Source organism: Lepidochelys olivacea (genome assembly GCF_965140295.1).
Source record: "Lepidochelys olivacea isolate rLepOli2 genome assembly, chromosome: 7".
In the NCBI taxonomy this organism is placed as follows: Eukaryota; Metazoa; Chordata; order Testudines; family Cheloniidae; genus Lepidochelys; species Lepidochelys olivacea.
In genome coordinates, this window is record NC_140417.1 from 62,699,444 (window position 1) to 62,711,113 (window position 11,670).

An 11,670-nucleotide genomic window follows, 5' to 3' on the forward strand; every position below is an offset into this window, starting at 1 on the left:
AAATATGGAATCAATACCAGAAGAGCAGCGGATACAAATGGAGACTCAACAGGTGACAATTAGTTCACTGCTTCTTCTTGGAGACAGGCCCAAACCACAAATTGGGATCTAGATTTTGACCTTCCCAAAGATCAGGATTATTCAGATCAAGGTTAGGGTTAAGATAGTTTGAGAGAGAGAGAGAGAGAGAGGAGCCAGATGTGAAATTCAGAGCCAGATTCAGGTTCAGATTATGAGATCCCCTGTCCACAAAATTTGGGAGAGGGGTAGGCTTTGGTACTAGAATTTTGGTTCAGATTCATTTAATCTTTTTGCTTCCTTTAACACTCTGCGACACTTCATATTTTTTAGTCTCTATTGATCTTTTTTCTTCCCCCCCATATTATAAGAGCTCACACAGGTTTGTCTTGTCTTGCAATTCAACATCTAGGTCGTGTAGCTGTTTCAGGAACCCTCGGTTTGGTGAAACAGCTCGGTGCTGGACGATACGTTGGACAGCATCAGTCAGTGAGAAGTGATGGTAGATCATAAGATAAGCCAGCACCAAGGTGGCGGATCTGCTTTTACCAAGGACACAGTGAACTAAGATCTTTCCTGAAAAAGAGAAACAAAGATGAATTGTGCTGCTCCAGTCTGCTCAGAAGTGTCACAATGGGTCTTGGGCTGCTCAGCATATTGATAATGGACTACCCTACCTTTAACCTCTTGGACACTGCTTTGAATACATCCTGGGTCAATGACCAGAAACCATTCTAATGTGATAGTTGTTCATCCTCCAGTATATGAAATAGGTCAGGGGTCTCAGGCAAGTTAATTCTGGACAGGTATCTCCTGCTCAAAATGCAGCACTATTATGTGGCATTGTTGGCAGTCTTGGCAGAGAAGCCAAGTACTCATTGGGTCACAGAAACTAGTCAATGCTCTCAAATCCAGAGGTGTTCACTCAATAAAGGCACTGAGGAATATTGGAGGAGTATTGTGGGAGAAGCTTGTAGGGCTGCTGCTGCTGCCTGTGCCATATGTTTCCTGTGGATAACTGGAGGTCAGTGCTCAACATATGGTGCCTCTCCTGGGTGTTAAAATAAGTATGGCACTCAAGATGCAACTGGGTCACACAGGTTCTTATACTGGCCTTACAGGGCCAGTACCTATTGTGTTTCACCATAGTTAGTGCAATCTCGCAGCATGCAAGAGGATGCCTACTAAATAGAGGGGGTCAGACTTCAGAGTCCACAAGATATTAGGTATCTCTGAGGTAGATTCCCTCCTGATTCACATAATCTTCTATGGAGCATGGCCCCTGAGGCAGAAAATCCTCTCGGGGGCAGGGGAGGCAGTACTGGCAGAAAGTAGCCCCAACCACCTTCCCTTAACTGGCCTAGAAGGAGCTATCATGGCTCCAAACTAAGCTTGTGGTGGTTGGGAAATTGGGTGTGTCTAGGGTTGCAGGGAGGTGTGTTTATTCAGCACGTCCCTACTGAAGCCTCTGTCAGAATCTACAACTGCCTTCCCTGGTGGATCCTTTCGAGGGAGGTCGTGGTGGGGGAGGAGGGGAAACACTGCCTGCCTTCTCCTTTGGGATGAATCTGCTCTGAAGTGCAGCTCCACTGTTGGCTCTTGGAGGTGCAGTGGATGCTAGCTGGAGTGAATCTAGCCCTCTAAGTAGTACAGTGATCCATTCCATAAGTGAACAGTAATTACTGGTGGTGCTGGCCTGTTTCCTGATGGATTTATAACAGAAGGAAACAGCATGACCCTGGACCTTGTCAATGGCTCATTGACACATCTCTCTGTGATAGCTGGTATCACAAAATCACCTTATTGCAACATCTGCCCTTGGCTGTTTTGTAGCCAGAGAAGGAATGGTTCATGTGCACTTGCATTCTGATGAATCAACGCAGAACACTGGTGCCATCATATCCCGGCTGTTATATATTAACCACTCTCTAAACTACAACATCATCCTCCATAGGCCTTTTTCCTTCTGTTCAAAAAAAGGGATTCTGGTCTAGTGATTAAAAGGGGGCCCATGTGGAGCCTGGATGCTTAGTTTTGTCACTGACTTGCTGTGTGACTTTGTGTGTGTTACTTAACCTCTTGGTGTCCCATTTTCCTCCCATTTCTAAAGGGAGACAGCCCATCAGGGCCCTGCTGGCCCAGATGAAAGGAGCTGCAGGGCTGTAGTAGGCCAGTTCGAGGCAGCGACCAGAGGGATGAGGAAAGGTGCACCTCTCTGGCCACAGGAAGTTGAGGGATAACCCAGAGTTTTTGGTTCTGGCTGCATTGTGCATAGCTGGGTTTCCAGGGGAGAGAGGACATGAGAACCTTAAGTGTGAGGTAAGGGTGAAGCTCAAGGGCCCAGTTAGGAAGAAGCCCAGGGAACAAGTAGCAACTAATTGGATTGAGCAATACGTGATGGCTCTTTAGTGGGTTCCTGGGCTGGAAACCCAGAGTAATGGGGGGCCTGGGTTCCCCTACTGGCTACAGGTAAAGTGATGTAAACCCCAAGAAAGGGATGGAGCTTATTTGGGAGCTTGAACAAAGGGCTGAATTTAAAGGGTCCAGAGCCAGGGCTGAAGACCCTACTGAGGGCAAAATAGACCATTTATTGGACTCTTTAATACCCTAGAAGGGGTTCATTCAGACTTTGTGACTTGGCCAGAAGGCCAAGCCATTCAAGACACAGCAAGGCTGGCCTGGGGCAGGGGGGGGACGGGGCAAGAAAAGGACTGTGATACCACACTCTGCCCCTTGGAGGTGCTCCAGAGGTGAGTGTGCTGTGGTAGTCTGCCTCCCAGCGGTGTTGGATAATGTTTGTATGGCACCTGATGATCCTGGGATAAAAGTACTACATAAGCACAGAGTATTCTCAAGAGAGGCACTTACCATTCAGAGCACTCAGTGCCTTATTAATGTACTCTGAGGCAGGGTAGAAATGCACACGCAGGTTAAAATCAGTTGAATCTTCTGCAGCTATTCCACAATAATGGATTTCCTGGCCATAGAAAGCTTGGTCTCCTTTACTTTCCCATGCGGAATGTGCAGCATTCAGTACATGGGTGATGCCAAGTTTCCTCAGTTCTTCCTTGTCATGTGCAATCAAGCTACGAAAAATTGGGTATTAAAGGTCACAAGAAAAGGTATTAAATGAAAGAGTCTGATGTGGTCAAGTCCCTGATGCCCCAATTGACTCTGAATATCACTGAGGAGTTCAGAGCCTGTTACACTTGGAGATCTGTTGTTTGCATGGCATAACACCAAGCATGAGACAGAAAGTTGTAACTTCTAGTCTGATGATCACATAGGAGCTGCACATAGAAAATATGCAATTGCATGTAAATATGGAAAGAGATTTCATCTCTATGAAAATAACCTCCTCTCTCTCTGTGTGAAAGTCCCTATGAGTTTTAATGAGAATTAAAAGCCCGATCCTGAGAGATGCAAAGCTGCCTCCAGTCCCACTGAAGTCGAGGGGTTTTGTTGGCCCTGAGCGCATGACAATGGGTTCAGCATCTCCCAAGATTGAAAGGACATAGTCAAGCTTTTCGTTTCGTCTGCAGCCATTCTGCCTCAGTCTGTAATAATTTCAGAATGCATTTTTGCAGGACTAGGAGTGTTAGCCCACAGAACCTGACTAAATTCCAATGGTTAATTACATTCTGCCTGCTTAAAATTCAGCAGCTAGATTCATTTGTGAAGGGCATTCTTTGTGTTTTGCCCTGAACTGTTGTGCAGCATTCCTTTGCACTGTTCAAAGGCTTTTACTTTCCACCCCAAAGGGCACTGCATTTAATTATGGGTGATGCATGTACATCAATGTAATAGTCAGTTTGTTGAGCACTTAGGATCCTCTGTGATGAACGGCAGCATACAGCAGACAGTCATTAGTATTTTGCTTTAAAGGAGAGAGGTTAGGGTTGTTTGCACAGTATGAGATAAGAAATTTGGTAGCTAGCTTTCAAGATGAAAAAAGACTTTATTAGCAAAATATAGTCTTAACTCTAGATTGTTCATTCATTTCTGCTTGCCGAGCAGCCTCCTGAAGTGATTATACAGGGCTAATTCTCAGGAAACAGGCCATCAAAACTAAATCTATGATAGCGCTACGGACTACTGTACCGTATGGCACAGTTCTGATGCTAATTAATCTCCACTGACACAGGCTTGCTCAGAAAGGGCCTGATCCAAAGCCTATTGAACTCAGTGGAAAGACTTCTATTGATTCCACCCCCTATTTCTTTCCCTTCCCCTCCAGTGTTGATGCTTGTGCAAATGGTCCCACAGATTTCAACAGAGGGGGAAAATCCTGTCTGCAGTTCTTGATAAATTCCAGTTAAATCCTGTAGTTTTTCTTTTTACTAATTTCAATTTTTAAATAATTCTGTGCTCTTCTTCAATATTCAAGATCTGCTGCCTTGTTTAGCTGCTCAGCCCTTTTGGCCATTGAATCTTTGCAGAACATACACAGACACTGTTCTCAACTGTGAATGGAAACCAGGGATTTTTAAAAAATGCTTTTGAAAGAATACAGATTTCCCCTGACATTATTAAACCCTTCAACAAAATAAATGCATTTTAAAATAAAAATGCAATGAAGATAGCCATCAATTGTGGCATGTTGCCAGCATGACAAGGCCTCCGTTACACCATTGCAGGGTCACTAACCTCAAATCCAACAGGTTTGGAAAGCAGATTAGAACTCATGATTTGCACTTGCAGAATTTGAAATGTAAAGTATTGTTTCAATTTTTAAAACATATGTTCTTGTTTCCCCACCACATGCTTGCTCATTATTTTATGCTCTGTTTGTTTATTGCTAAGACTTCCAGTTTTCAAAATATAATCACAGGGAAATGTGGCTAAAGAATCAGTAGTAGCTCCTTCCTTCTCTTATGGTAATTATGATTATTATCTCCAAATATTTAAGCCTGTTGATGGTGCAGGGGGACCTGTTCGATATAAAAACAGGGTTCTAGACTTGCACAGTTGGCAAAATTAATGTTTCTTTATGCATCAGAAAGAATCAAATACAGGGTGAAATCCTAGCCACCCTGCACAAAATTCATGTCAAAGGGCTTTGTGCAGGTGACCTCTGTAGGGCTGGAATGATATCCTTGTCTCCCAGTTGTTCAGTCCCTAATGACACTTCTTTATTACGATTCCAGATCAGGAAGCCCTCCAAGCATGGAATGTTTATCAACTCCAGTGGGAGTTCTGCATGCAAAGGGCTTTCTGGTTAGGGCCTAATTTATCCACCTTTGAAACTTAAATGCCTTGATCTAGCAAATATTAAGCATGGGAGTAGGCCCACTGGGACTAAGCATGAAGTTAAGCACATACTTAAATACTTAATAAGCAGTAAACACGTATGTTTCCTTTTCTGGATTTCTGCGGCCAACAGTGCAGATTGTACAGTTACTTTAAAGCCATCATGAAAAGAAGTCAGTGTGTGTATTTAAATAAGATAAGAAATTTTACAATTCGGGAAGAGTTGAGAAGCAGCACAGAAAGTGTTAGGAAGGTTAGAGTCTTCTGGGAGAGCTGTAGGACAGAGTTAAATTGGGCTTATAAGAAAAATTTCATCTCTCTTAAGGCCTTGACTCAGCAAAGCACTTAAGCACATGTATAACTTTAAGCACATTCTTACATCTTACTGACTTCAATTGTATTTAAGAGCATACCTAAAGTTAAGCATGTGCTTAAGTGCTTTGCTGAGTCAAGGTCTAAGAATGGGATAGCTACCACAGCTCCAAAATAGAGCAAAAATATTCCAAAAATAACTTTGTATTAAGGGTGCTTGGAGGTCCAGATGGCCTAATGATTGGTGTGTCCAACTTCCAACCCTTTGTTTCCTTGGTCAAGATGCCTCAGTCTTTCAGACAGTGGGCGGTAGGTGTCCCAGACCCTCCCACTTAATCAGGTCCCAGCCGAGGGCCCTGTGTGAGTTGACTCCTGAACAGGGGGCATTCCAAGGAGGGAGTCTAAATCCACTCCCCTGGCCTACTTTAGGGTTGCCAGGTGTCCGGTTTTTGGACCCTGGTGGCTCCAGTCAGCACTGCCGACCAGGCCATTAAAAGTCTGGTCGACGGTGCTGAGAGTCTAAGGTGGGTTAGTCACTACCTGTCCTGCCACTGCGCTGTGCCCCGGAAGCAGCCAGCAGGCCCAGTTCCTAGGCGGGGGGGCCCATGGGGCTCTGCACGCTGCCCCCACCCCGAGCACCAGCTCTGCACTCCCATTGGCCAGGAACTGCGGCCAATGGGAGCTGGGGGGCGCGATGCCTGTGGGTGAGAGCAGCACGCGGAGCCTCCTTGGAACCCCCGCCTAGGAGCTGGACCTGCTGCTGGGACACAGTGCGGAGCCAGGACAGGCAGGTAGCCTGCCTTAGCCCTGCTGCACTGCTGACCAGGAGCCGCCTGAGGTAAGCCCACGCCCTAACCCTGAGCCCCCCCAAACCCAGAGCCCCGTCCTGCATCCCAAACCCCTCATCCCTGGCCCCACCCCAGAGCCTGCACCCCCAGCCAGAACCCTCACCCCCCTGCACCCCAACCTCCTGCCCCAACCCTGAGCCCCCCCCCCAACCCGGAGCCCCCTCCTACACCCCAAACCCCTCATCCCCAGCTCAGAGCCTGCACCCCAACTCCCTGCCTCAACCCACAGCCCCGTCCTGTACTCCAAATCCCTCGGCCCTACCCCCCAGTTTGTAACCACCTCCTGCACCCCAAATCCCTCATCCCTGGCCCCATCCCAGAGCCCGCACCCCCAGCTGAGAGCCCATATCTCCTCCCACATTCCGTATCCCTCGGCTTCAGCCTGGAGCCCCGTCCTGGACCCCAAGCCCCTCATCCCCAGAGCCCATGCCCCCAGCCAGAGCCCCCTCCCGCACCCTGAGCCCCTCATTTCTGGCCCCACCCTGGAGCCTGTATTCCCAGTTAGAGCCCTCACCCCCTCCTGCACCTCAACTCCTTGCCCAAGCCCAGTGAAAGTGAGTGAGGGTGGGGAACAGCAACTGAGCCACTGAGGGAGCGGGAATGTAGTGTGCGGGGCCTCAGGGAAGGGGCGGGGCCTCAGGGAAGGGACATGGCTAGGGTGTTCGGTTTTGTGCAATTAGAAAGTTGGCAATCCTAGGCTACTTCCTACCAGTGTCTCTTTAGTTTGGGGCATGGCTCATATAGTTCAATTTGTTGGGATGGCTTGCCTCCCTAGGCACCCTCTCGTGGATCTTGGGCCGCATCCTGATGCGGTCCCAGGCTCCTTCAGGTGGGGCAGCCGTAAGTTTGGTAAAGCCAAACCCCACAATGTCTCTGGGGTGCAGTCACCCAGTTACTGGAGGCTCCTAGCTCTTCTCTGCAATCTCCCTTGGCTGAGAGACAGAACATGCTCCATAGTGGCTGACTTGGCCTGCAGGCTAGTGATCATTCCTTTCAGGTGGGGCTGTAGCTAGCTCCTGCTTCTTCACCAGTCAGCCCTGAATTGAGCCAGGCTCTCTCCTTTTCTACCCCCTCCGGGCCTGGCATTGGCTGCAGGTATAACAGAGTAGGCTTAGCTGGGCCCAAAGGCCATCCTTAATCCCTGCCATGCTGGCAGGCAGTTTCTCTGCTTCATCACAGACTTATTAACCAAAAGTAATGGCTCCAGTTTAATTTAAAAATGGTTATATTAGTGAGCAAAAAACTCCAGCTGAAGATCAGTTTGCTCTAAAAACAAATTTTAAAATGTGACGTTTTTTCGATGTGAAAATATCCATTTCATGGAAATCTCGTGAAAAACCAAACATGACTCATGAAATGAGAAATATTCTATACCAAATTTAGAGAGCTCTGTGCCTCAGTTATGTGCACAACTTGAGAATGTACTGTTTGGCGCATTTGTAAAATCCATTAATAAAAGAATTGTAATAATTAAATGTAAAATAATAGAGAAACATAATGGTCACGGGAATTCTTTCCTAACTGTATTCCTTGGTATGGTAAGTACTTTCTTTAGTGTGTAATGCACACTCCAGTTCTAATCTAAAAGTCAATTTTAAGACTCTTAGTTGTTTAACAGATATCACCAAGTAAAATAGTGGGACAGTTTATATGGATAATCATAAAGAATGGCTCAGTTTCAAACAACACTTACATATCACCTATATACAGGTTAGGCCACACTTCATCCACATGATTTAATTCCATCCTGCAGCTGTCCAAAACACGCTCCAGCTCTTTGACAGAAGGAGTGGCGGATGGGAAACGCTGATGGTTCGGAAGGTTCTGACCATCTTCAGACATTGACCCTTAAGCTAAATCAAAACATAACTAATCTGAGACCCGGTCAGGTACGGTTGCTGAGCAATTGATAGTGGAGCTCCTGCTGAACTATGTTTTCTTTGCTGACACTTGACATTTCCAAGCAGCTGGATCTCTTTAAATATGGCATGCCTTATTCCAGCCCCTCTGATTCATTTGGCACCATGTCATGGCTGAAATGGAAACTTTAACTGACAGCACAAAATTATGCAATAAACAAGGGTTAATCACAATATCGCACTGCATGCCCGAATTAAACGATGTCACTGCAGCTCAGAGGAGCAGCCTGAGCTCTCTGCAAAAGAACTGTCATTCTACTCCAGCACTGTACTAGTATTAGTGGTAGTCAACTAAAAACAGGGAGACCGTTCGTTTTAGAGAAAGGTCCAAAATAAACAAACTTCAATAAGCTTCCACTGCAGATTTACATGACTCTATCTAGGCTAAATACAATTAAGAAGGACTAGTCCCCACTATGCTTACAAGTTTCTATATCACTAACAACAAAATAATAAAAAGAAAAGGAGTACTCCTTTTCTTTTTGCGAATACAGACTAACACGGCTGTTACTCTGAAACAAAATAATAATTAATGATTACAATGAGCTTTGCTGAAACTGAAGTAACCAAAACCAGGAATGAGACCCACCCCATCTCATTACCCAAATGGAAACCCAGGAAACTCAGAGGAACTTCCAGCCCATTACCTGTGTTTCTGACTCCCTGTCTCTCATGGCTGGTAAAGTTTAACAAAGCACAGCTTGCTCCCATCATGATAACTGAGATCAGCCATGCCTCCTTCCAGGAACTTCCAAAGTCCCCAAAGACCATGGGTCTCTAGCCAGTCCTGAACTTAACCATTGTATACAATGGGAAAAATGTTTTGGCCAGCACAAGGAAAGCAGCCTGCATCTCACCAGCTCTTGTCTAATGCAGGAGCCAACCTAACCTCCTTCATTGTGGGATCCTATATAGCCAGGGTCCCCGTCAACAGGGCAACCATACGGGGACTGTTTATTAGAGTTTTTTGTGGGGTTATGAGAATTTCCCTGTATATACTCTTTATATAGGATCTGACTGTTCCCTCTAGCATAGCCCTACCTGTGGGAGGGGTTGAGCTGATAAATGTATGCTTTGGATTCTTCTCTCCAAGCACACCCTGGGGCAGTAAGAAGTGGGTACTTAAATAAAAGAAAGGAAATAAGGAAAGAAAGAACAGATTGGGGCAGGGCTGGGCGGAGAACATGAGTGGGTTTGTATGACAGGATTGCTTTTGATGGTGGCAGCAGCACTCAGCAGTCCTGGAGGTCCCTTATGGTTTAGGTCTTAAAGCTCATGCTTCAGGGTATCACCTGGTCACCTGCGGGAGTCAGGAAGGGATTTTCCATACACTCCTGATTCCCCATGTTGGATTTTTGTTTTTTGATCTTTTTCCTCTGAAGCTGCAGAGATGGCCATGGCTGGAGATGGGACACTGGACAGGGAGGGTCAGAGCTCGGAGATGGCACCAAGCATTATTTCTCTTGGGTGCTTAACTGGCTATTTCTTGCTCATATGCTCAGGGTCTAACTGATCATCATATGTGGGGATGGGAAGGAATTTCCCCCCGGCTCAGATTGGTCCCTCCTATTCTTTGTCTGTGCATATAATAGTTTAATCTCCAGTGGGCTGTAACACTTTGATATCATTTTGGTTATTGGATTTAGTGTGCGGGTAGCCTGTGATATACATGAGCTCAGGTTGGATGATCTGGTGGGCCCTTCTGGCCTTAAACTCTGTGACTCTAAGTGCTGGGGCAGGGAGTGCGGTGTGCCCATTAACATTAGTGGAGAGGAGACTGTCAGCACCTCATAGGATTGGGTCTTGTGTATAAAATTATCAGAAGTGCCTAAGGGTCAGGTTTTTAGAGATTTTAGGTACCTAAAAATGCAAATAGGCACCTACCAAGATTTTCAAAAGCACCTGGACACCTAACGGTTAAGTGCTTTTGAAAACCCCAGTAGGTACCTAGGAACTTTTCAAAATGTTCTTAACTGACTTAAGAGCTCCCCAATCATTTTAGGTTTCAGAGTAGCAGCCATGTTAGTCTGTATCCGTAAAAAGAAAAGGAGTACTTGTGGAACCTTAGAGACTAACAAATTTATTAGAGCATAAGCTTTCGTGAGCTACAGCTCACTTCATCGGATGCATGCAGTGGAAAATATAGTGGGGAGATTTTATATACACAGAGAACATGAAGCAATGGGTTTTACCATACAGACTGTAACAAGAGTGATCAGGAAAGGTGAGCTATTATCAGCAGGAGAGCGGAGCTGGGGGGGAGCCTTTTGTAGTGATAATCAAGGTGGGCCATTTCCAAGCAGTTGACAAGAACAGTTGGAGGGGAAATAAACAAGGGGAAATAGTTTTACTTTGTGTAATGACCCATCCACTCCCAGTCTTTATTCAAGCCTCAGTTAATGGTGTCCAGTTTGCAAATTAATTCCAATTCAGCAGTCTCTCGTTGGAGTCTGTTTTTGAAGTTTTTTTGTTGGAGAATTGTGACTTTTAGGTCTGAAATTGAGTGACCAGGGAGGTTGAAGCGTTCTCCGACTGGTTTTTGAATGTTATAATTCTTGATGTCTGATTTGTGTCCATTTATTCTTTTATGTAGAGACTGTCCAGTTTGGCCAATGTACATGGCAGAGGGGCATTGCTGGCACATGATGGCATATATCACATTGGTAGATGCGCAGGTGAACGAGCCTCTGATAGTGTGGCTGATGTAATTAGGCCCTATGATGGTGTCCCCTGAATAGATATGTGGACACAGTTGGCAACGGGCTTTGTTGCAAGGATAGGTTCCTGGGTTAGTGGTTCTGTTGTGTGGTGTGTGGTGGCTGGTGGCTGGTGAGTATTTGCTTCAGGTTGGGGGGCTGTCTGTAAGCAAGGACTGGCCTGTCTCCCAAGATCTGTGAGAGGGGTGGGTCATCCTTCAGGATAGGTTGTAGATCCTTGATGATGCATTGGAGAGGTTTTAGTTGGGGGCTGAAGGTGACGGCTAGTGGCGTTCTGTTATTTTCTTTGTTGGGCCTGTCCTGTAGTAGGTAACTTCTGGGTACTCTTCTGGCTCTGTCAATCTGTTTCTTCACTTCAGCAGGTGGGTATTGCAGTTGTAAGAACGCTTGATAGAGATCTTGTAGGTGTTTGTCTCTGTCTGAGGAGTTGGAGCAAATGCGGTTGTATCGTAGAGCTTGCCTGTAGACAATGGATCGTGTGGTGTGGTCTGGGTGAAAGCTGGAGGCATGTAGGTAAGTATATAGCGGTCAGTAGGTTTCCGGTATAGTGTGGTGTTTATGTGACCATCGCTTATTAGCACCGTAGTGTCCAGGAAGTGGATCTCT

The 11,670-nt window shown here is 46.0% G+C and overlaps 1 pseudogene across 1 annotated transcript; it reads right to left on the reverse strand.

Annotated features, from left to right (window-relative positions):
* Window positions 1-382: 382 nt before the first annotated feature.
* On the reverse strand, window positions 383-8,270 carry LOC311523235 (dual specificity protein phosphatase 26 pseudogene; annotated as a pseudogene). The gene is made up of 3 exons: window positions 8,122-8,270; window positions 2,887-3,104; window positions 383-594 (listed from the first exon to the last, which is right to left on the reverse strand). The product of its transcript is annotated as a dual specificity protein phosphatase 26 pseudogene (transcript).
* Window positions 8,271-11,670: the final 3,400 nt, after the last annotated feature.